Consider the following 22,169-nt stretch of genomic DNA (forward strand, 5'->3'; position numbering starts at 1 on the left):
TTCTGGCACCACAGGGGCATTGTAAACGCGCACATGGCCCCAGACTTCTATTCCAACCAAATACTCTCTCAAAAATTCCATTGTTGCTCCTTCCCTTCTGAGCATTGTAGTGCACCCACAGAGCACTTTACATACACACGAGTTATTTTCTTACTCAAGAGCAATGGGGTTTCAAATGTTGGGGGACATTTTCACCTATTATTCCTTGTGAAAATGAAAAATTTGGGGTAACATCAGCATTTTAGTAAAGAAAAAAATCACATTTTTCATTTTCCGGTCCAACTTTAACGCAAAGTCGTCAAACACCTGTGGGGTGTAAAGGCTCATTGTACCTCTTGTTACGTTCCTTGAGGGGTGTAGTTTCCCAAATAGTGTACCATGTGGGTGTTATTCACTGTTTCCTAAATGAGAACTGACCCCCCCCCCCCCAAAAAAAAAAAAAACATTTCAGCAAAATTCGCTTTTCAAAAGCCCTATAGTGCTCCCGCTGATCACTTTACATCCACATGAGATATTTCCTTACTCGAGAGGAATGGGGTTTCACATTTTGGGGGACACTTTCACCTATTACCCCTTGTGAAAACGTAAAATTTGGGGGGGAAAATGCATTTTAGTGAAAACATTTTTTTTTCATTTACACATCCGACTTTAACGAAAAGTTGTCAAACACCTGTGGGGTGTTAAGGCTCACTGTACCCCTTGTTATGTTTCTTGAGGGGTGCAATTTTCCAAATATTATGCCATGAGGGGGGGGGGGGGTTCGCTGTTCTGGCACTATAGGGGCTTCCTAAATGAGACATGCCCTGCAAAAACCATTTCAGCAAAATTTGCTCTCCAAAATCCCATTGCCGCTACTTCCCTTCTGAGCCCCCTAGTGCACACAAAAAGCACTTTACATACACATATGAGGTATTTCCTTACTCGAGAGAAATTGGGTTACAAATTTTGGGGGTCTTTTTCCCCTTTTACCCCTTGTGAAAATAAAAAATATGGGTCTACAAGAACATGTTAGGGTAAAAAATTAAGATTTAGAATTTTCGCCTCCACTTTGTTGCTATTCCTGTGAACCACCTAAAGGGTTAAACTTTCTGAATGTCATTTTCAATACGTTTAGGGGTGAAGTTTCTATAATAGGGTCATTTATGGGGTATTTCTAACATAAAGACCCTCAAATTCACTTCAAAACTTAACTGGTCCCTGAAAAATTCAGATTTTGAAATTTGGAAAATTGCTGCTAAACTTTGAAGCCTGTCTTCAAAAAGTAAAGACATGTAAACTTTATGATGTCAATATAAAGTAGACATATTGTATATGTGAATCAACATATGAATTTATTTGGAATATCCACTTTCCGTACAAACAGAGAGCTTCAAAGTTATAAAAATGCAAAATTTTCCAATTTTTCATGAAATTTATCGCCGAAAATTTACCACTAACATAAAGTAGAATATGTCACGAAAAACAATCTCGGAATCAAATTCATAAATAAAAGCATCCCAGAGTTATTAATGCTTAAAGTGACAGTGGTCAGATGTGCAAAAAATGCTCGGGTCCTTAAGGTGAAAATGGGCAGAGTCCTTAAGGGGTTAAATGTGAGGTGATTCATCATTGTCTTTATACAACTTTTTTTTTTTTTTACATTTGTCACACTTTGCGCACAAATTGTGTGGCCATTTTACTTTAGCCCTCGTGCCACATGTGCTCTATATAAAGTCAAATGTGTTTTTAAAGGAGAGCAGCTTAACCCCTTAAGGACAATGGACGTACTCCTACGCCCCCGTTTCCGAGTCCTTAAGGACCGAGGACGTAGGAGTACGTCCTTTCCATTCCCGGACCTCCGCCGCTAGCCGGAGGGGAGCCGTGCCCGATGCCTGCTGAAATCGTTCAGCAGGCATCGCGGCATATCGCCCGGGGGGGGGGGTCATTATGCCCCCCCATGTCGGCGATGGCCGCAGATCGCTGGACAATTCAGTCCAGCAATCTGCGGCGATTCCGGGTCAATCGGGTCTCCAGTGACTCAATCGGGTCTCCGACTGCCCCGAACAGCCATAGCCAGCAGGGGTGAGGTGGCACTGGTGCCACCTCACGATCGCCCTGATTCGTCAGCCGGTTTCCTGGCCGACCAATCAGGGCGCCTGCTGCGGGTATCACTCCCGCAACCCGCTCCGCCCCTCTTCCGGAGGACGTGAGCGGGTGCGGGACGTGCACCCCGGGTGCTGGGGACCCCGATCCCCGGCGTTAATGTTGGAATCGGGGCCCCAGGAGCGACGGCGGCAGGACTGACCTGCGCGGCGTGGATCAGCAGCAGTAGGATGTGAGTGACAGCCTCCTGCTGTTGCTTAGCAACAGCTTCCAGCATGCAAAAAGGGCATGCTGGGAGCTGTAGTTATGCAACAGGAGGAGGCAGACCACCACAACTCCCAGCATTCCCTTATGGGCATGCTGGGACTTGTGGTTTTGCAACAGCTGGAGGCACATTTTTTCTATGGAAAAGTGTACCTTCAGCTGTTGTATAACTACAACTCCCAGCTTGCACAAACAGCTAAAGTGCATGCTGGGAGTTGTAGTGGTGCATCTGCTGGTTGCATAACTACAACTTCCAGCATGCGTTGGCTGTCGGTGACTGCTGAGAGTTGTAGTTTTGCAACAGCTGAAGGCACACTGAGTTAAGTAGCAAACCAGTGTGTCTCCAGCTGTTGCATAACTACAATCCCCAGCATCCCCAGCCAAAGTAGTATGCCTCCAGCTGTTGCATAATTACAAGACCCAGCATGCCCTTCCGCTGTCCGTACATGCTGGGGGTTGTAGCTTTTGCAACAGCTGAAGGCACACTGGTTGCAAAACACTGAGTTTGTTACCAAACTCGGTGTTTCACAACCAGCGTGCCTCCAGCTGTTGCAAAACTACAACTCCCAGCATGCACTGATAGACCGTACATGCTGGGAGTTGTAGTTTTGCAACAGCTGGATGTCCCCCCCCCCCTCAATGTGAATGTACAGGGTACACTCACATGGGCGGAGGATTACGTGCGACTGTACCCTAAAAACACTACACTAACAAAAAATAAAATAAAAAGTAAAAAACACTACATATACACATACCCCTACACAGCCCCCCTCCCCAATAAAAATGAAAAACGTCTGGTACGCCACTGTTTCCAAAATGGAGCCTCCAGCTGTTGCAAAACTACAACTCCCAGCATGCACTTATAGACCCTACATGCTGGGAGTTGTAGTTTTGCAACAGCTGGATGTTCCCCCCTCCCCAATGTGAACGTACAGGGTACACTCACATGGGCGGAGGTTTACAGTAAGTATCCGGCTGCAAGTTTGAGCTGCGGCAAATTTTCTGCCGCAGCTCAAACTGCCAGCGAGAAACTACTGTGAACCCCCGCCCATGCGACTGTACCCTAAAAACACTACACTACCAAAAAATAAAATAAAAAGTAAAAAACACTACATATACACATACCCCTATACAGCCCCCCTCCCCAATAAAAATGAAAAACGTCTGGTACGCCACTGTTTCCAAAACGGAGCCTCCAGCTGTTGCAAAACAACTACTCCCAGTATTGCCAGATAGCCGTTGACTGTCCAGGCATGCTGGGAGTTTTGCAACAGCTGGAGGCACCCTGTTTGGGAATCACTGGCGTAGAATACCCCTATGTCCACCCCTATGCAAGTCCCTAATTTAGGCCTCAAATGCGCATGGCGCTCTCACTTTGGAGCCCTGTCGTCTTTCAAGGCAACAGTTTAGGGCCACATATGGGGTATCGCCGTACTCAGGAGAAATTGTGTTACAAATTTTGGGGGGTATTTTCTGCTATTACCCTTTTTAAAAATGTAAAATTTTTGGGAAACCAAGCATTTTAGGTAAAAAAAAAAATATTTTTTTTTTTACATATGCAAAAGTCGTGAATCACCTGTGGGGTATTAAGGTTCACATTACCCCTTGTTACATTCCCCGAGGGGTCTAGTTTCCAAAATACTATGCCATGTTTTTTTTTTTTGCTGTACTGGCACCATAGGGGCTTCCTAAATGCGGCATGCCCCCAAAGCAAAATTTGCTTTCAAAAAGCCAAATGTGACTCCTTCTCTTCTGAGACCTGTAGTGCGCCAGCAGAGCACTTTTCACCCCCATATGGGGTGTTTTCTGAATCGGGAGAAATTGGACTTCAAATTTTGGGGGTATTTTCTGCTATTATCCTTTTTAAAAATGTAAAATTTTTGGGAAACCAAGCATTTTAGGTAAAAATTATTATTTTTTTTTTACATATGCAAAAGTTGTGAATCACCTGTGGGGTATTAAGGTTCACTTTACCCCTTGTTACGTTCCCCGAGGGGTCTGGTTTCCAAAATGGTATGCCATGTGTTTTTTTTTGGTGTCCTGGCACCATAGGGGCTTCCTAAATGCGGCATGCCCCCCAAAAACCATTTGTCGCTCCTTCCCTTCTGAGCCCTCTACTGCGCCCGCCGAACACTTTACATAGACATATGAGGTATTTGCTTACTCGAGAGAAATTGGGTTTCAAATACAAGTAAAAATTTTCTCCTTTTTACCCCTTGCAAAAATTCAAAAATTGGGTCTACAAGAACATGCGAGTGTAAAAAATGAAGATTGTGAATTTTCTCCTTCACTTTGCTGCTATTCCTGTGAAACACCTAAAGGGTTAATACACTTATTGAATGTCATTTTGAATACTTTGGGGGGGGGTGTAGTTTTTATAATGGGGTCATTTATGGGGTATTTCTAATATGAAGACCCTTCAAATCCACTTCAAACCTGAACTGGTCCATGAAAAATAGCGAGTTTGAAAATTTTGTGAAAAATTTCCAAATTGCTGCTGAACATTGAAGCCCTCTGGTGTCTTCCAAAAGTAAAAACTCATAAATTTTATGATGCAAACATAAAGTAGACATATTGTATATGTGAACCCAAAAATGTTTTATTTTGAATATCCATTTTCCTTACAAGCAGATAGCTTCAAAGTTAGAAAAATGCAACATTTTCATTTTTTCATCAAATTTTGGGATTTTTCACCAAAAAAGGATGCAACTTACCATAAAATTTTACCACTAAGTTAAAGTAGAATATGTCACGAAAAAACAATCTCGGAATCAGAATGATAACTAAAAGCATTCCAGAGTTATTAATGTTTAAAGTGACAGTGGTCAGAATTGCAAAAAATCCTTAAAGGGTACCTCTCATCAAATAAACTTTTGATATATTTTAGATTAATGAATGTTGAATAACTTTCCAATAGCATGTTAATGAAAAATATGCTTCTTTCTATTGTATTTTTCCCGATCAGTCCTGTCAGCAAGCATTTCTGACTCATGCTGGAGTCCTAAACACTCAGAGCTGCCAGCCTGCTTTGTTCACAGCCAAACAGGCTGTGAACAAAGCAGGCTGGCAGCTCTGAGTGTTCTCCTTTGTGAACAAAGCAGACTGGCAGCTCGTAGTGTTTAGGACTCCAGCATGAGTCTGAAATGCTTGCTGCCAGGACTGGTAGGGAGACCCCTAGTGGTCATTTCTTCAAAGAGGAGAATTAAATAGAAAGAAGCACATTTTTTAATAACATGCAATTGTAATGTTATTCTGCATACATTAATCTATAATATATCAACAGTTTTTTTGAAGAGAGGTACCCTTTAAGGGGTTAAAGGGGTTCACTGGTGGAAAAACTTTTTTTTTTTTCCAACTGGTGCCAGAAAGTTAAACAGATTTGTAAATTACTTCTATTAAAAAAATCTTAATCCTTCCAGTACTTATTAGCTGCTGAATACTACAGAGGAAATTCTTTTCTTTTTGGAACACAGGACTCTCTGCTGACATCACGAGCACAGTGCTCTCTGCTGACATCTCTGTCCGTTTTAAGAACTGTCCAGAGTAGGAGAAAATCCCCATAGCAAATATATGTTTCTCTGGACAGTTCCTAAAATGGACAGAGATGTCAGCAGAGAGCAATGTGCTCGTGATTCAGCAGAGAGCTCTGTGTTGCAAAAAGAAAAGAATTTCCTCTGTAGTATTCAGCAGCTAATAAGTACTGGAAGGATTAAGATTTTTTAATAGAAGTAATTTACAAATCTGTTTAACTTTCTGGCACCAGTTGATAAAAAAAAATTCCACTGGAGTACCTGTTTAATAGTGTGTGGAGATTTTTAAACCATTTAGCACTCCAAAGGGAATTGTGGGGAGAAGAATTTGTTAAGTAGCTAATTTGTATGCCACCTGGTTGGGTAAGGGAAGCACTCTTGATGTATCTACAGGCAAACTGGGGAAAAAAATAACTTGATGTAGACCATAAGTGGCTTAGGGTCAACTCTGAATGTCCTTGGATGGTCCAGCCAGAGCCCTGATTTAAACATCTCTAGAGAGACCTAAAAATGTCTTTTACCAACAGTCACCATCTGTACTGAAAAAAATGGCAGAAAATCACCAAATCCAGGTGTGCAAACCTTGTATCATAACCAAGAAGACTGTAGTCGCTGCCAACAGTGCTTCAACTAAGTAAATGGTCTGAATACTTCTTATGCCAATGCAATATTTTATTTTTTATTTTTGCTTCTGTATCACGTCCTCAAACCGTGGTCTGACCACAGGTCTACAGACTTGAACTGATTGCATCATAATGGAGATGCTGTCAGTTTGAGTTACTAGACTTTTGGTGGAGACAAGACTTGTAGCTCTAATCCGAGCACAAAAATGCACCCATCTGAAACTTACCTAAGCCACTATTGGACTTTTCCATTCATGATGTATCCCCAGGATAGGCAATAAATACTTGTTCGGGGGGAGCTGATACCCAACACCCCTGGTGATCAGTTGTTCAGCAGAGATGCTGCACCTGGATAAACACTGTGAAAAGAGGCTGTCGTGAGATAGCGGAGTTCCCGCAATACCTGGTATGGGACACCCATGTAGGATAGGATAGGAATAAGGCTTTGTTCAGACATCATCCTTAGTCTCATCTATCAGGACTGTCTAGTGCAGTGTTTCTCAATTCCAGTCCTCAGGGCCCCCTAACAGGTCATGTTTTCAGGATTTCCTTAGTCTTTCACAGGTGATATAATTGTGGTGATGCCTGATTCACTGACCATAATTATGTCACCTGTGAAAGAATTAGGAAATCCTGGAAACACGACCTGTTAGGGGGCCCTGAGGACTGGAATTGAGAAACACTGGTCTAGTGTTACCCACACTAATCAGTGGTACCAGCAGGTAGCACGGGTGACACTGATTAAAATTATGCCTACCAGGAATGGATCCATCATTGCGTTGTAGAGTTATTCTTTTTCTGAATATGCGAATTAGCAGCTTGGGGCACTGGTGGGGTTACAATGTCTTCCTCGGGCACAATGACATCAGCGCTATTTATTCAGCCATCGGCCCAGTTCATAATTATTCATGTTCTCCTTCTGCCTCCTTGCTTTGTTAGATGCCCTGCTGCGCGTAAGCCACTTCCTGGGTACACCCGGAAGTGGCCGCAGCTTCACAGCTGCGGCCATCTTGGACCTGTGTAAGCAGCGTTCTTAGTGATCCCTGATATCTGCATGCATACAGCTCATAAAGTTTACTTATCTCATAAATTTATGCCAGCACAATACACACACACCCGTGTATTGTGCAGTTATAAAATTTATGAGGTGAGTAAACATTAGGTGCATGCAGGCAGATATTCGGTATTGCTAAGGACACTGATTACACAGGTCCAAGATGGCCGTGGCTGTTAAGCTGTGTTGCTTCCAGGTGTACCCAGGAAGTGGCACATGTGCAGTAGGGCATTAAACAGAGCAGAGCGGCAGAGGGAGAACAGGAATATTCATGACTCGGGCCAAGTGCTGAAGTCAGCGTGCCCAAGGGAAACATCGTAACCCCGCCTGTGTCCCTAACTGATAATTAGCATATTCAGATAAAGAAAAATAACGCTCCCGGTAGGAAACATTTTAAATCAGTGTCACCCGCACTACCAGCCAGTACCCCTAGTTAGTGCGGGATGGAGTGTCACCTCATCAACAGCCCACAATGTGATTGTGGCAGCCGAGAGCCTAATAAAGGTGCCCAGGTTTACCATGTACGTAAATGTATTAGGCATTATTAAAAAGTAAAACATTAAATGGGTACTGACAATAAAAATAAAAAAAAGTTTTAAATCTTTGCGAAATATTAACCCTTCTAATATACTAAATAAAATAAAAAAATCTCCATTTTATAGAAATCTGAAGCACATGCTGGAACAAAATCCAGGAAATGAGGGCGAGACTAGCACTCCTCTGTGCTCACTCTTGTACTATCAGACTCCTGTCTGACAAAATGAGAGGACAGTGTTAGGCTGGGTTCACACTACGTTTTGTCCCATACGGGAGCGCATACGGCAGGAGGGAGCTAAAAGCTCGCGCTCCCGTATGTAACCGTATGCGCTCCCGTATGTCATTCATTTCAATGAGCCGACCGGAGTGAAACGTTCGGTCCGGTCGGCTCATTTTTGCGCCGTATGCGCTTTTACAACCGGACCTAAAACCGTGGTTGACCACGGTTTTAGGTCCGGTTGTAAAAGCGCATAGTGTGAACCCAGCCTTACAGAGCAGCATGCAGTGATTGGATCAAGAGACACAGCACAGCACAGCAGACTCAGAGAGGAGGTGAATGCATGGCGAGTGAGGGCTGGCTCAGTAATTGCCCCTCCTAAGCAATGGATTTAAGAATGAGCGAGCGGCAGATCAGAGGGATTTTGTGAGCCAAATACAGAAGCCAGACACATAATAATAGAGATATACAGCATCTGCATGACTTAGTGAGTAACATATATAAGAATTTTTCTGTGGTACAACAAGTACATTACACCTGCTCCACCCAAAAGAAATCCCCTTACAAAATAATTTTATATAAAATAAAATAAAACATAATTGGTATTGCCACATTTTCCAAAACAAACAAACAAATAAGGGCTTTCTAAGGAGCCCTAACAGGAAAGTATGATAAATAGAAACATACAATACTTAAAAAGGGGTACTCCGGTGGAAAAAAAAAATCTTAAATCAACTGGTGTCAGAAAGTCAAACAGATTTGTAAATTACTTCTATTAAAAAAATCTTAATCCTTCCAGTACTTATTAGCTGCTGAATACTACAGAGGAAATTATTTTCTTTTTGGAACACAGTGCTCTCTGCTGACATCACGAGCACAGTGCTCTCTGCTGACATCTCTGTCCATTTGAAGAACAGTCCAGAGTAGAAGAAAATCCCCATAGCAAACGTATGCTGCTCTGATAAGTTCCCAAAATTGACAGAGATGTCAGCAGAGAGCTCTGTGTTCCAAAAAGAAATTAATCAGTAGTATTCAGCAACTAATAAGAACTGGTAGGATTAAGATTTTTTAATAGAAGTAATTTACAAATCTGTTTAACTTTCTGGTACCAGTTGATAAAAAAAAAAAAAATAAAATAAAAAAAGTTTTCCACCGGAGTACCCCTTTAACACATGCATATTATTATGCATACAGGTCTTAGGGCACATTACTACACTGACAAGCATTTTTTTTAAATTTTCTTACTATTGACAGTAATGCTTTAACCCCTTAACGACCAAGGACATATATTTGCGTCCTTGGCTGGCTCCCGTGATGTTCAAACCACCCCCACCCTCGCATGGGCTTACCTCTCCTTCCCTGTGGTTCGTGGCTCCATGATTGATAAAGCCTGGCTGGCCCAAGCTCTATCAATCGAGCGTAGAGCACACAGATCAATGTAGTTCTATGGAACTATATTGATCTGTGTGTGAAATCTAATGATTCCTCCTAAAAGTCCCTTAAGGGGACTATTAAAGTGTAAAAAGAATAAATGTAGCAACAATAAAATCTTTTTTTATGAACTGGTGCCAGAAAGTTAAACAGATTTGTAAATGACTTCTATTTAAAAATCTTAATCCTTTCAGTACTTATTAGCAGCTGTATACTACAGAATAAATTTTCCTTTTGAATTTCTTTTTTGTCTTGTCCACAGTGCTCTCTGCTGACACTTCTGTCCGTGTCAGGAACTATCCAGTGCAGCATAGGTTTGCAATGGAGATTTCCTCCTACTCTGGACGGTTCCTGATACGGGCATCAGGTGTCAGCAGAGAGCACAAGACAAGAAAGAAATTCAAAAAGAAAAGCATTTCCTCTGTAGCATACAGCTGCTAAGAACTACTGGAAGGGTAAAGATTTTTTAATAGAAGTAATTTGCAAATCTTTTTAACTTTCTGGCACCAGTTCATTTAAAAAAAAAAATAATAATAATAATATTTTTTACTGGAGTACACCTTTTAACCCCTTGAGGACGCAGCTCATTTTCACCTTAAGGGCGCAGCCCTTTTTTGGCAAATCTGGCCACTGTCACTTTAAGCATTAATTACCCTGGGATGCTTTTTACCTTTCATTCTGATTCCGAGATTGTTTTTTCGTGACATATTCTACTTTAACATAGTGGTAAATTTTCGTTGTTATTTGCATCCTTTTTTGGTGAAAAATCCCAAAATTTCATGAAAATGAATTTTAGCATTTTTCTAACTTTGAAACTCTCTGCTTGTAAGGAATATGGATATTCCAAATAAATTGAGTCACAAATACAAAATGTCTACTTAATGTTGACATCATAAAGTTGACATGTTTTTACTTTTTGAAGGCATTAGAGAGCTTCAAATTCACGAATTTTCACGAAAATTTCAAAATCTGAATTTTTCAGGGACCAGTTAAGTTTGAAGTGGATTTGAGGGGCCTTTCTGTGAGAAATACCCCATAATGGACCACATTATAGAAACTGCAGCCATTAAAGTATTCAAAATGACATTCAGAAAGTTTAACAAGTTTCTTCACAAGAATAGCAGCAAAGTGGAGGAGAAAAATCTAAATCTGCATTTTTTACACTAACATGTTCTTGTAGACCCATATTTTTAATTTTTACAAGGGGTAAAAGGAGAAAAAGCCCCCCCCCCCCCAAATTTGTAACCCAATTTCTCTCAAGTAAGGAAATACCTCATATGTGGATGTCAAGTGCTTTGTGGGTGCACTAGAGAGAGGGCTCAGAAGAGAAGGAGCGACAATGGGATTTAAAAGAGCAAATTTTGCTGAAATGTTTTTTGCGGGGCATGTCGCATTTAGGAAGCCCCCATGGTGCCAGAACAGTGAAAAATGGCATACTATTTTGGAAACTACCAGGGCTGTGGAGTCAGAGTCGGAGTCGGACGACATTTTGGGTACCTGGAGTCGGAGTCGGCAAACAATGCTCAGACTCCTACTAAATTTAGATTGGAATAAAAAAAAAAAAAAGCAAGTTTAAATGTCCAAATTCACAAAAAGTTATAATTAATGAATTCTCTACTATAAGAATAAAGATCAATGCATGCAGTGCCTCATGTAACCTCAAAACGAACACGTTAAGTGACTGTGAAGAAGCATGCTTTTCATGTGCTTTACTATTTGGCACACAACGCACAATTAGGAGCGGCAATACTTATAATTTCCATAGTGTTGTGTCCTGCTGTTACAGGGAACCCATGGGTAACCTAGCCTCTCACTGATAAGTGATTAAGGAAATATGTTTTTTGCAGGACTAGAGACACTTGTATAAGTGAAGGGAATGGAGGGTCAATAGTTCAAGACTGAAGCTGTAAACCATTGGAAAAACTGCTGCCATTCAGCTAAGGCTATAAAAACTTGTAGACTCGATTGTTAGCTTAAAGGGGTACTCCGCCCCTAGACATCACGAGGGGCGGAGTCGTGATGTAGCGATGCTACGGCCCCTGTATCGCCCGTCATTACGCACAGAGCGAACTCTCTCTGTGTAGTAATGAAAGCACGGTGCCGCAGTGGCGATCCCGGGGGTCCCCAGCAGCAGGACCCCGGCGATCTGTCTAGGGGCGGAGTACCCCTTTAAACTTGACTATGGGATTCTACTAGGGAAATCATGTTTTATAATAAATGCCCCTTCCTGGATCCTCCCACTGCCCTATCTTCAGCAGCAGATCAGCACACAAACTGTTCAATACAGTAGACTGTTGGCTTCCCAGCCAGTAGTCCTGTGGTAATGACAGGTATGTTGCCTTTCTTTCCTTCAAGGAATGTATAAAATAGACTGGTTTGAGAGGCATTGGGGCCGCTCTGCCAGTGGGTCGCCCCCCCCCCCCCCACCGTGGGCACCTGTGTCGCGGCGGTGGTGGTCGCCGCCCGGTGCTACGCCATTTTATGCTAGGGATGTTAGGGACCCACTCTGAATAGGTGGCCTTGACGTGGCGAGTGGGCTTGTACTTTTTGATCAAAAATGTATACTAACTGTATACTAAGTTTTTGATATTGTGCTGAGAAGCAATCAGATCATTATACAAGATTGTAGATGTGCGCTATGTCTGTATTCTACTCGAATTCATAATGTATAAAATACATTCACATATTAATACAGAGGAGTCGGAGTTGGAACATTTATCTACCGGCTCCACAGCCCTGGAAACTACACCCCTCAAGGAACCTAACAAGGAGTGCAGTGAGCATTTACACCCCACTGGCATTTGACAGATCTTTGTAACAGTGGGCTGTCCAAATGAAAAATTACATTTTTCATTTTCACGGACCACTGTTCCAGAAATCTGTCAGACACCTGTGGGGTGTAAATGGTCACTGTACCCCTTCTTACGTTCCGTGAGGGGGGTAGTTTCCGAAATGGGGTCACATGTGGGTGTTTATTTTTTTGTGTTTATGTCAGAACCGCTGTAACCAGCAGCCACCCCTGTGCAAATCACCAGTTTAGGCCTCAAATGTACAGTGTGTGTGTGTGTGTACGATATATCGCAAAAGCAATCAAATCGCGATTTTTGCTTTTTGCGATATAGCAATACGGCCCACCAGGAAAACATGCGATTATCTGCTCAGGCTGGCTCCCGTGGCGGAGGCCGGCCATAGCAGGTAAAAACTAATTTAAATCCTAAAAGTCAGTGTTTCCCAACCAGGGGGCCTCCAGTTGTTGCAAAACTACAACTCTTAGCATGCTCGGACCGGCAAAGACTGTCCAGGCATGCTGGGAGTAGTAGTTCCACAACAGCTGGAGGCACCCTGCTAGAAAAACACTGAGCTAAGGCGCAGGGAGAAAAAAAAAAAAAACTTCTGCTCACCTAGTCCTGGTCCCTGCAGACTTGTCTCTGTGCGCTCCGAAGTTTCCTCTCTTCTTAGTACAGGCAGTAGGACTTTTCCCTTTTCAGACAATCACTGGCCGCAGTGGTGTCACGTGTCAAGCCAGTGATTGGCTGATGGGGAAAGGTCTCGTACTGCAGCAATTCACTAGGTTTCCCGGGTCCCGCAGAAGATTTTAAATCCACCCAGGAAACCGAGTGTATTGCTGCAGTACAAGAATGTGACATGGGGGAGATGTGACAGGAGGGGGGGGGGGGGAAATGTGACAAGGGGGGAGGAGAATGTGACAAGGGGGGAGTAGAATGTGACAAGGGGGGAGGAGAATGTGACAAGGGGGGAGGAGAATGTGACAAGGGGGAGGAGAATGTGACAAGGGGGAGGAGAATGTGACAAGGGGGGGGGGGGGGGGAATGTGACAAGGGGGAGTAGAATATGACAAGGGGGAGATGTGAAATAGGTGGTGGGCATAAAATGGGTAGGTAGATGTGAAATGGAGGCGATTGGACATGAAATAGGGGGATTTCACCATTTTTTTTATTATATCACATCGCATATCGAAATCGCAATATTTAGGCCCAAAATCGCAATCGCACATTTTCCCCATGTCGTGCAGCCCTTATATATATATATATATATATATATATATATATATATATATACACACACACACACATTACTTAACATTACGGGATGCATATAGAGTATGTTCTACATAGAACGGTACGTATACCGCTCATTAGGGAAGTAAAGCAAATGAGCCGGAGGTGAGACATAAATTGCTATGAGTACAGTGGTATAAGGTAAAATACCGCATATAAAACCCCTGGGGACGTAATGCAAAATGTAGCATAAAACAACACTGGGGTAAGGAGTAAAAAGGTCTATAAAATAAAAACATAGATATGTAAAAATATTCCAAGGACCACGGGGTATGTAAAAATTTAAGATGCATATAATATATAAAATAGTTCAGAAAGATACCTTTGTTGTAGGCATATAAAGACATAAAAGGTACAGACGGATAAAAGACTTCGATAAGAACAGAATAAAGCCATGACCAAATATCTTGTGGACAGGAAAGGATTACAAAGAGCATTCAATGAGTTCGTTCAGACCAGCTGGTATCAGGGTGGAAAGTTTTTATATCCAGTAGTTTTCACACTTCCTGAGAGTGTTGAACCTTTGGGGGTCATTTCTGGGTACACTTTCAATTGTGGTGATGGTAACAACTGAAGTTCTGATTATGCCGTTCGGTGAGGTGTCTGGAAATACTATGCAACATGAATCCATAAACAGTATTGCTCCTATGTTTGTTGATGCGTTCACGTAGACACCTGATATATTTTAGCCCACAAGGGCATTCTAAGAGGTAAATCACATATTGGGAGGAGCAGTTTATTGGACTTGATGCTGAAGTGCTCCTTAGTTTTGTTGGACACAAATTCTTTACGCTTGTGTTTTATGTGGGTGCAACATTTGCACCATGAAATACTGCATGCAAAGCAACCTACTGTGGTTAAAAAATGAGATGGGGCTTCATTCTTATTTTTTAGCCTACTTGGTGCCACTATATTGCATAAGGTTTTGCCCCTTCTAAATGTGACTGACAGTTTTTTGGGGAGAATATTACCAAGGTAGGGATCATTGCATGGGATAGCCCAGTATTTTGTTAGGATATCCCTTATCTGATTGTTTTCTCTGGTATAGGTGGTCACAAAACTGAGGGACCAAAGTCTCTGGTTTAACAGTTTTGGTTAAACAATCAGTTTGGGTAATCATGCAGGCTTTCTTATATGCTGAGTCAACTATACTTTTAGGTATTTTTTTGCTCCAAATCTGGATTTGAGTATTTCGCTCTGTTCTTTAAAATCATAAAAATGTGTGCAATTTTTTCTAATACGTTTGAATTGGCCAAGGGGTATACTGCACAACCATTTTTTATAATGAGAGCTGGTAAAATCTAGATAGCTATTGCTATCAACTTTCTTAAAAAAAGGTTTTAGTTCCCACAAGCAGCCATCCGCATTATGATATATTTTTCCGTCTAAAAACTCTGCATGATTATTAAAAACAGATTGTGTAAAATGTATCCCCCATGTGTTAGAATTCAGGTCCCCAACAGGTTAAAGGTAATCTGTTACTAGCATCACCCGCAGTAACCTGATGGAACAGGATAATAGTTCAGGTGATACTGATTCTAATTACCTTTTTTTTATACATGATAGTTCTTCGTTATGCCTGAAACTTAAATGGGCACTGCCAGATGCAAAAACTTTTGATATGTTGTAAAGCTTGCAAAACCAATAGGTTTTACAATTGCTTTCATTAGAACATTTTCAGTATTTCATACTGAAAAAAGCCAGGCAAACAACTGCCCCCCCCCCTGCCTGCTTGTACACATACTAGTCCTGCTGTGTCCATGCATCATCACCTATGTCATGGACACACTTCCTTGATTGACAGCTGTGAGCGCAGGGCTCACAGCTAGAGGAAAAATCCTCACGGTGTCAGCTTGTGTCCCGCTACTGTCAGTGAGGACAAGCTGGGAGTTGTAGTTTTGCTAATGATAGGGGAGATGTGAGCAGACAGCATACTGAGGGAGGGGACGGAGATCTGCACAGTGAGGCCACGCCCCCTCCCTTTGAGAGGAATTCAGACTAGTGAGCTAAATTAAAAGTGTTATAAAAACAATTAAGATGACAGACACCTAAAAATTAGATGTACATGGTCAGGATTAGGTACTGAGTGATATATTTAAAAAAATGTTTTTAGTTGGATCTGATGGGTACGCTTTAAGGAATTCATCTAATTGTGTTGGGATACCTTCCCAAATAAAAAATATATAATCTATAAAGCGTTTAAAATAGATAAAATGTTTAAATAAATAATGTGGGTAGATAAAACTCTCAAATAACTCTCAAATAAACAGACAACCGTATGCTGTGAATAAACAGTTTTACGAAACTCAAAGTAGTTATGCGTTAAAATGAATCTGAGGCCATTAAGTATAAACTGGCGTTGTGCTTGAGGCATCGTGTCATCCTTATTAAAAAATGTCATATCGCATCAATACGATATGACAAGAATATAATCATGTTCAGGTTTACTCAGGACCCCTTGTCTGTACCCTTCTGTAACCAGACTCTTTAATTCAATGGCATGCTGTTCCGTGGGGTTGTTTGGCAGTTGTTTGTAATATTGACTATCTGACAACTGTCTGTTGGCCTCAGAAATGTAATCTGCTAGGTCCAAAATGACAGTGGCCCCTCCTTTGTCGGCGGGGCGGATTATGATGTTGTGGTTGTCTGCTAGGGATTTAAGAGCCAGGTTTTCATGTACAGAAAGGTTGCTGGAAAAACAATTTTTTGTTCGGGTAAGTTTTTCTAAGTCATTTTGAACTACGTGTGAGAAGGTGTCAATAAAGTTACCTTTGGCCTGAAGGGGATAAAAATTTGATTTAGTTTCAATCCTGTGCCAATTGGGGGTTGGTATAAGGTCAGAGGGTTCACTGGTCTGGTTCGGTGGAGTGGGACCTTCAGCGGCCTTTACCTTTTATAGAGAAGAATCTTTTGATGGTGAGCTTCCTGATATACCTATTTAGGTCCATGAAGAGGTCAAAACTATTGGCCTTGTTAGTCAGGCAGAAGGATAAGCCTCTACTAAGAAATGGATTTTTGATATCGGATAGAATGTATGAAGACAAGTTAAACATTTTCACAGTCTCTAAATTTGAGGTCCCTTGATTGTTTTTTTTTTTTTTTTTTCTTCTCTCCCCTCCCCCTCCCCCCTACATCCTCTTCTTCATGTTTTTTTTTTTATTTTATTTTTTTTTTCATTTTAGTGTGGGAGCAACGTGTATTTTTTTTTCTACCGAAGGTGTCTCAATTAGCAGGGATAGATGAGGTACAGTTCTAGGAGGTAGTTCTGCAGGGAGGTAGCTCTAAAAAAACAGTAGAGTTGTTATTATGGGTGGAGGAGTCCAGGAGGGAGGAAATGAGGTCATTGGTGTTAGTGAGTGGAGCCCCCAATGGAGTAAAGAAATGGTGATCTTCCACCAAGCCTGTGAGGGGTCGGGGGGGGGGGGCTGTACGGTGAGTAGAGAATCATCCAATATGGTGTCAGATAAAAAACGACCCAAAGGAAGACTAGAAGCAGTATTTGTTCCACAGGTGTTTTATGGGTGATGTCTGAGATAGTCAATTAGTTCCTGTAGTGGGGCAAGCTGTGGTGAATGTTTCACCAGGGGACATGTGGAGTGACGTGGCGCGGAGACGGGGGGCCGTCACAATTGTTGTTTCTGGGAGGAAAAGAAACCCTCAAGTTGTCCTGCCTTATGGCATTATGAAGGGGTAAATGTTTGTTTCTTGGTTTGTGGGGTAAGGTTCGAGGAGTAGCCTGTTTACAAATTTTTTTTTTGCACCTATGGCTCCGCCCACAAGTATTTGGCACCATATTCTCATTATTTAAACCGCATTGTACCTAAGTTGTATAGATCTGATGAAAAGGGTGTTTCCCTCGAAACGCGTAATCTGTACCCTGCTAATTTTTTTCAATTAAGTGGTCCCTGCCGAGGGATCTGTTATTGCACATTCCTGGTTCCATTGAATTCTTGGGACAAGTATCCGCAGCGCCTGGGTTGATAGGTCTTCTTCCTCCCTTCCTCCTTGCAACTTCTCCAGGATTGGAATCTTTCGGCTTCCTGTGACCTCCCGGCTTCAGCAGCGGATCTCAACATATGGTACCCTACTCACTAGGGTGATAGGCGCATTTATCTCGTTCATGAGATAATAGACGCGTCGGCAGCCCTGACATCTAGCTTTTTTTTTTCTCTCTCTTGCTGGGGGTAATACACGAGGCGCCACCTGTGTGGTCTCTTTTTTTTTTCCCCCTCTACTTCACTACAAACCCCAGAATTGTGTTTTTTGTATCATATCAAATCCCAGAAAAAAATGAAGTAAAAAGCAATCAAAAAGTCTGATCAATACCACAATGGTACCAATAAAAACTAAAGATCAACAACATAAAAACTGAGCCCTCATACATCCCGGTTAACAAAAAATAAATAAAAAGAATAAAGTTATAGGGGTCAGAAAATGGCAATTAAAGAAAAAAAATTATCTAACAAGTGTACAATTTTATAAAATTAATAAAACATAAGGCAAACTATACAAATTGGGTATGGTTTTAATTGTGCCAACGTGGTATCAAGATTACATCTTAGTTTGACAGCACATTTTATAGAAATATGAACGGAGACATTACAAAGTACAATTGGTCCCACAAAAAACAAGCCCTTATATGGGTCTGTAGATGAAAAAATGTAATAATTATGGCTATTATGGGGCAAGGAGGAAAAAACTAAAGTGCAATGTACCGAATGTACCTCTGTGTATCACTAAATTTATGCAAAGGTTTTTCTCAATCTACCTTAGGGTAGATGCATCCTGTGTGGAATTTTCTTTTGGTGATAGCGTCATCACAGAAGACTTTGCAATAAGACTTCCAGTCCCCCACATGAAAAGCATGACATGGTACCAGAATGTATATTAGAGTTTGTGCTACTATACTGCAGTATATTAGGAGTGTCTTATAAGTGTACTCTCAAACTATATTGCCCCTTGTAGTTCCCCACACACAGTGTAATGCCCCCAAGTGCCTGCACACAGTATAACACTTCCTTTAGTGACCCCACACACTACAGTGCCCCTTTAGTGCTGCAACACAGCATATTGCCTTTTTAGTGACCCCACACAGTATAAATAATGTCCTCATGCCATTCCACACACTTTCTATTTTAAGTGCCAATCAGATTTCACAGACTCTGAAAGCAGGCTTTAATTTCTATTTAATAGTAGTCTTCACTTAGTATCATAAACAGAAAATCATCTGACAACACGAGGTTAGTGACAGTGACCCAAATACTTAACACAGTACTGCAGATAAATTAGGAAGATCAAGTAAAGCATGCCCATGGAGGCAGTGATCAGGTATCAGCAGACAACTGACTCAGCTGAAAAGATTTGAAAACATAAGTAGTAATAAAAAGCAACAAGATTCTAGTGTATGCAGAACAAATAAGGCATTGCAGCAGAATGAAACCGCAAAAATGAAAAATTGCTGCATTCTCGAGAGGTTAAATACCTTAAAGCGTATGTGTCATTTCAGGATAAGCTGCCTTGTGTGTGTACATTAGGAGCAGTGTGTATATTAGGAACGTGTATACTGTATTTTGCAGTAGATTTGTGCTTTGCAGGCTTCATCTCTAATTCACATTGCTCACAGAGCTGGTGGGCGGAGCTCCCTTCTCCCTCCTTAATAGACTTGTATTGCTTGTCTTGCAGACACCAGACAAAGCTGAGCTGAGAAGTGAGCAGAGGCAGAGGATAAAGGAGGCTTAATGTGCTGCAAACAACCTGCAGGTCAGATATGACGAAAAACAGTCCACATCTCATTGTGCTGTGTACACAAGGGGCCTCAAGTAGTGAGGTCACCTCTAGGCCCACTTTCCTTAGACCATGTTTATAGCATACATGTCAGGGAAAAAGCCAAACATATATGTTAAAAGGGAATCTGTCACTTGCACCACTCTGCTGGTACAGGGTAAGGCTCTGTTCACACGTCAGAATTTCTGTATGAAATTCCACATGAATATTCTGCATAAATTTATAGCCAATGCACTTGAATGCCGTGGAAACATAGCCTAATAGTGTGAGTGACACAGATTCCAGTGCTGTTTACCTTTTTTGATATGTGGCCCAGTTCTCAGTTATGACTGAATCTTAAATTATGTAAATGAACTGCTCCAGCGCAGTTGGGGTTTCTCCCACCTGACTCGGCTCTGTGCTGCACATCCTTTATAAATATTCCTGGTTCTGCCTATAAACATGTAGCCACACAACTTTGCATGCGAGGCATGCATGGTGATGGTACTGGCATGATGCTGGAGATTTCAACTAACTGTTCATAGTCAAAACAGTAGAGTGCACCAAGGGACTGGGAACCAAAGCACGTTCTTTACATAATTTAAAGCGTACCCGTCAGATCGAATTTTTTTTTTTTAAATATATCACTCAGTATCTAATCCTGACCATGTACATCTAATTTTTATGTGTCTAGCACCTTTATTTTTTTATTACACTTTTAATTTAGCTCACTAGTCTGAATTCCTCTCAAAGGGAGGGGCATGTAGGTCTCAGCCCCCTCCCTCAGTATGCTGTCTGCTCACATCTCCCCTATCATTAGCAAAACTACAACTCCCAGCTTGTCCTCACTGACAGTAGCGGGACACAATCTGATAGTGGGAGGATTTTTCTTCCAGCTGTGAGCCCTGCACTCACAGCTGTCAATCAAGGAAGTGTGTCCATGACATAGGGTATTACGCATGGACACAGCAGGATTAGTATGTGTCCAAGCAGGCAGGGGAGGCAGTTGTTTGACTGGCTTTTTCAGTATGAAATACTGAAAATTTTCTAATGAAAGCGATTGCAAAACCTATTGGTTTTACATGCTTTACAACATATCAAAAGTTTTTGTATCTGACAGTGCCCATTTAAGTTTCAGGCATAACGAAGAACTATGATGTATCAAAAAAAAAGGTAATTAGAATCAGCATCCATCCTGTTCCATCAGGTTACTGCGGGTGATGTTAGTAACAGATTACCTTTAACCTGTTGGGGCCGGAGGGCGTACCTGGACGCCCTTCGCCCACTCCCTTTCTATAACTCGGGGCCAGGGCGTCATAGCGGGTCGGGCCCGGCCTCTAACAACGGCTGGGAGCCGTGGCTAATATCATGCGGTACTGATCGCAGTGCCAAGCACTATTAACCCTTTAGAAGCGGCGTTCAAATTTAAACGCTGCATCTAAAGTGAAAGTAAACAAACGCCGGTTAGCTCAGGAGCCTGTTCGGGATCGCCGCGGCGAAATTGTGGCATCCCGAACAGCTGTAGAACAGCAGGAGGGTCCCCTACCTTCCTCCTCGCTGTCCAATCGCCGAATGACTGCTCAGTGCCTGAGATCCAAGCATGAGCAGTCAAGCGGCAGAATCATTGATCAATGGTTTCCTATGAGAAACCATTGATCAATGTAAAAGATCAGTGTGTGCAGTGTTATAGCCCCCTATGGAAGCTATAACATTGCAAAAAAAAACAAAAAACTGTGTAAATAAAAATAAACATGTGGTATCGCCGCGTGCGGAAATGTCCGAAATATAAAAAAAAATATTGTTAATTAGACCGCGCGGTCAATGGCGTACACACAAAAAAATTCCAAAGTCCAAAATAGCGTATTTTTGGTCACTTTTTATATCATGAAAAAGTGATCAAAAAGTCCTATCAATACAAAAATGGTACCGATAAAAACGTCAGATCACGACCGAAAAAATGAGCCCTCATACCGCCCCGTACGTGGAAAATTAAGTTATAGGGGTCAGAAGATGACCATTTTAAACTTATAAATTTTCCTGTATGTAGTTATGATTTTTTCCAGAAGTACAACAAAATCAAACCTATATAAGTAGGGGATCATTTTAACCGTATGGACCTACAGAATAATGATAAGGTGTCACTTTACTTAGAATACCACTTTTCTACTTTACTTAGAAAACTCAAAAAAGGTGTGTGTCCACAAAAAAGGGGTGTGTTACCAATTTGTTTTCTAAAAATCACAACGTATTTACTAATGTTTCCACAGAAAATGTGGTGGATTTGAACTCTGGATCAGTGGTCAGATGGTGCAGACTGCTGGAGCATTTTTGGTAGATTGGTGGCAATTTAGAGAGGTGCAATAACCCTTTTAAATCCAGTTGTCTATATTAACTTCTTGTACGTTGTCCTTCTGAGGTCAGAAAAGAATTGCACCATCCAGCTGTGAGATCATTACACTTATCCTGCAATGGTCCTGACACCATTTAGTATCAGGAAGTTATGCTTGACAGCATGAACAACATTTTACCGATGCAAGGACCCAGAGTTTACACTGTGCGTTTTTATCACCAAAAAACAGAAAAAAAAAT

General features: G+C 41.7%; 1 long non-coding RNA gene across 1 annotated transcript in view; it reads left to right on the forward strand.

The window, feature by feature from the left end:
- The window catches only part of LOC130356160 (uncharacterized), a 92,472-nt gene that overhangs the window by 6,641 nt on the left and 63,662 nt on the right, over positions 1-22,169 (forward strand). Inside the window, exon 2 of the long non-coding RNA XR_008888799.1 lies at positions 19,500-19,577. This is a non-coding gene — a long non-coding RNA (uncharacterized LOC130356160). The remainder of the gene's footprint in view (positions 1-19,499; positions 19,578-22,169) is intronic.

The sequence above is a fragment of the Hyla sarda genome, chromosome 2 (assembly GCF_029499605.1).
Source record: "Hyla sarda isolate aHylSar1 chromosome 2, aHylSar1.hap1, whole genome shotgun sequence".
In the NCBI taxonomy this organism is placed as follows: domain Eukaryota; kingdom Metazoa; phylum Chordata; class Amphibia; order Anura; family Hylidae; genus Hyla; species Hyla sarda.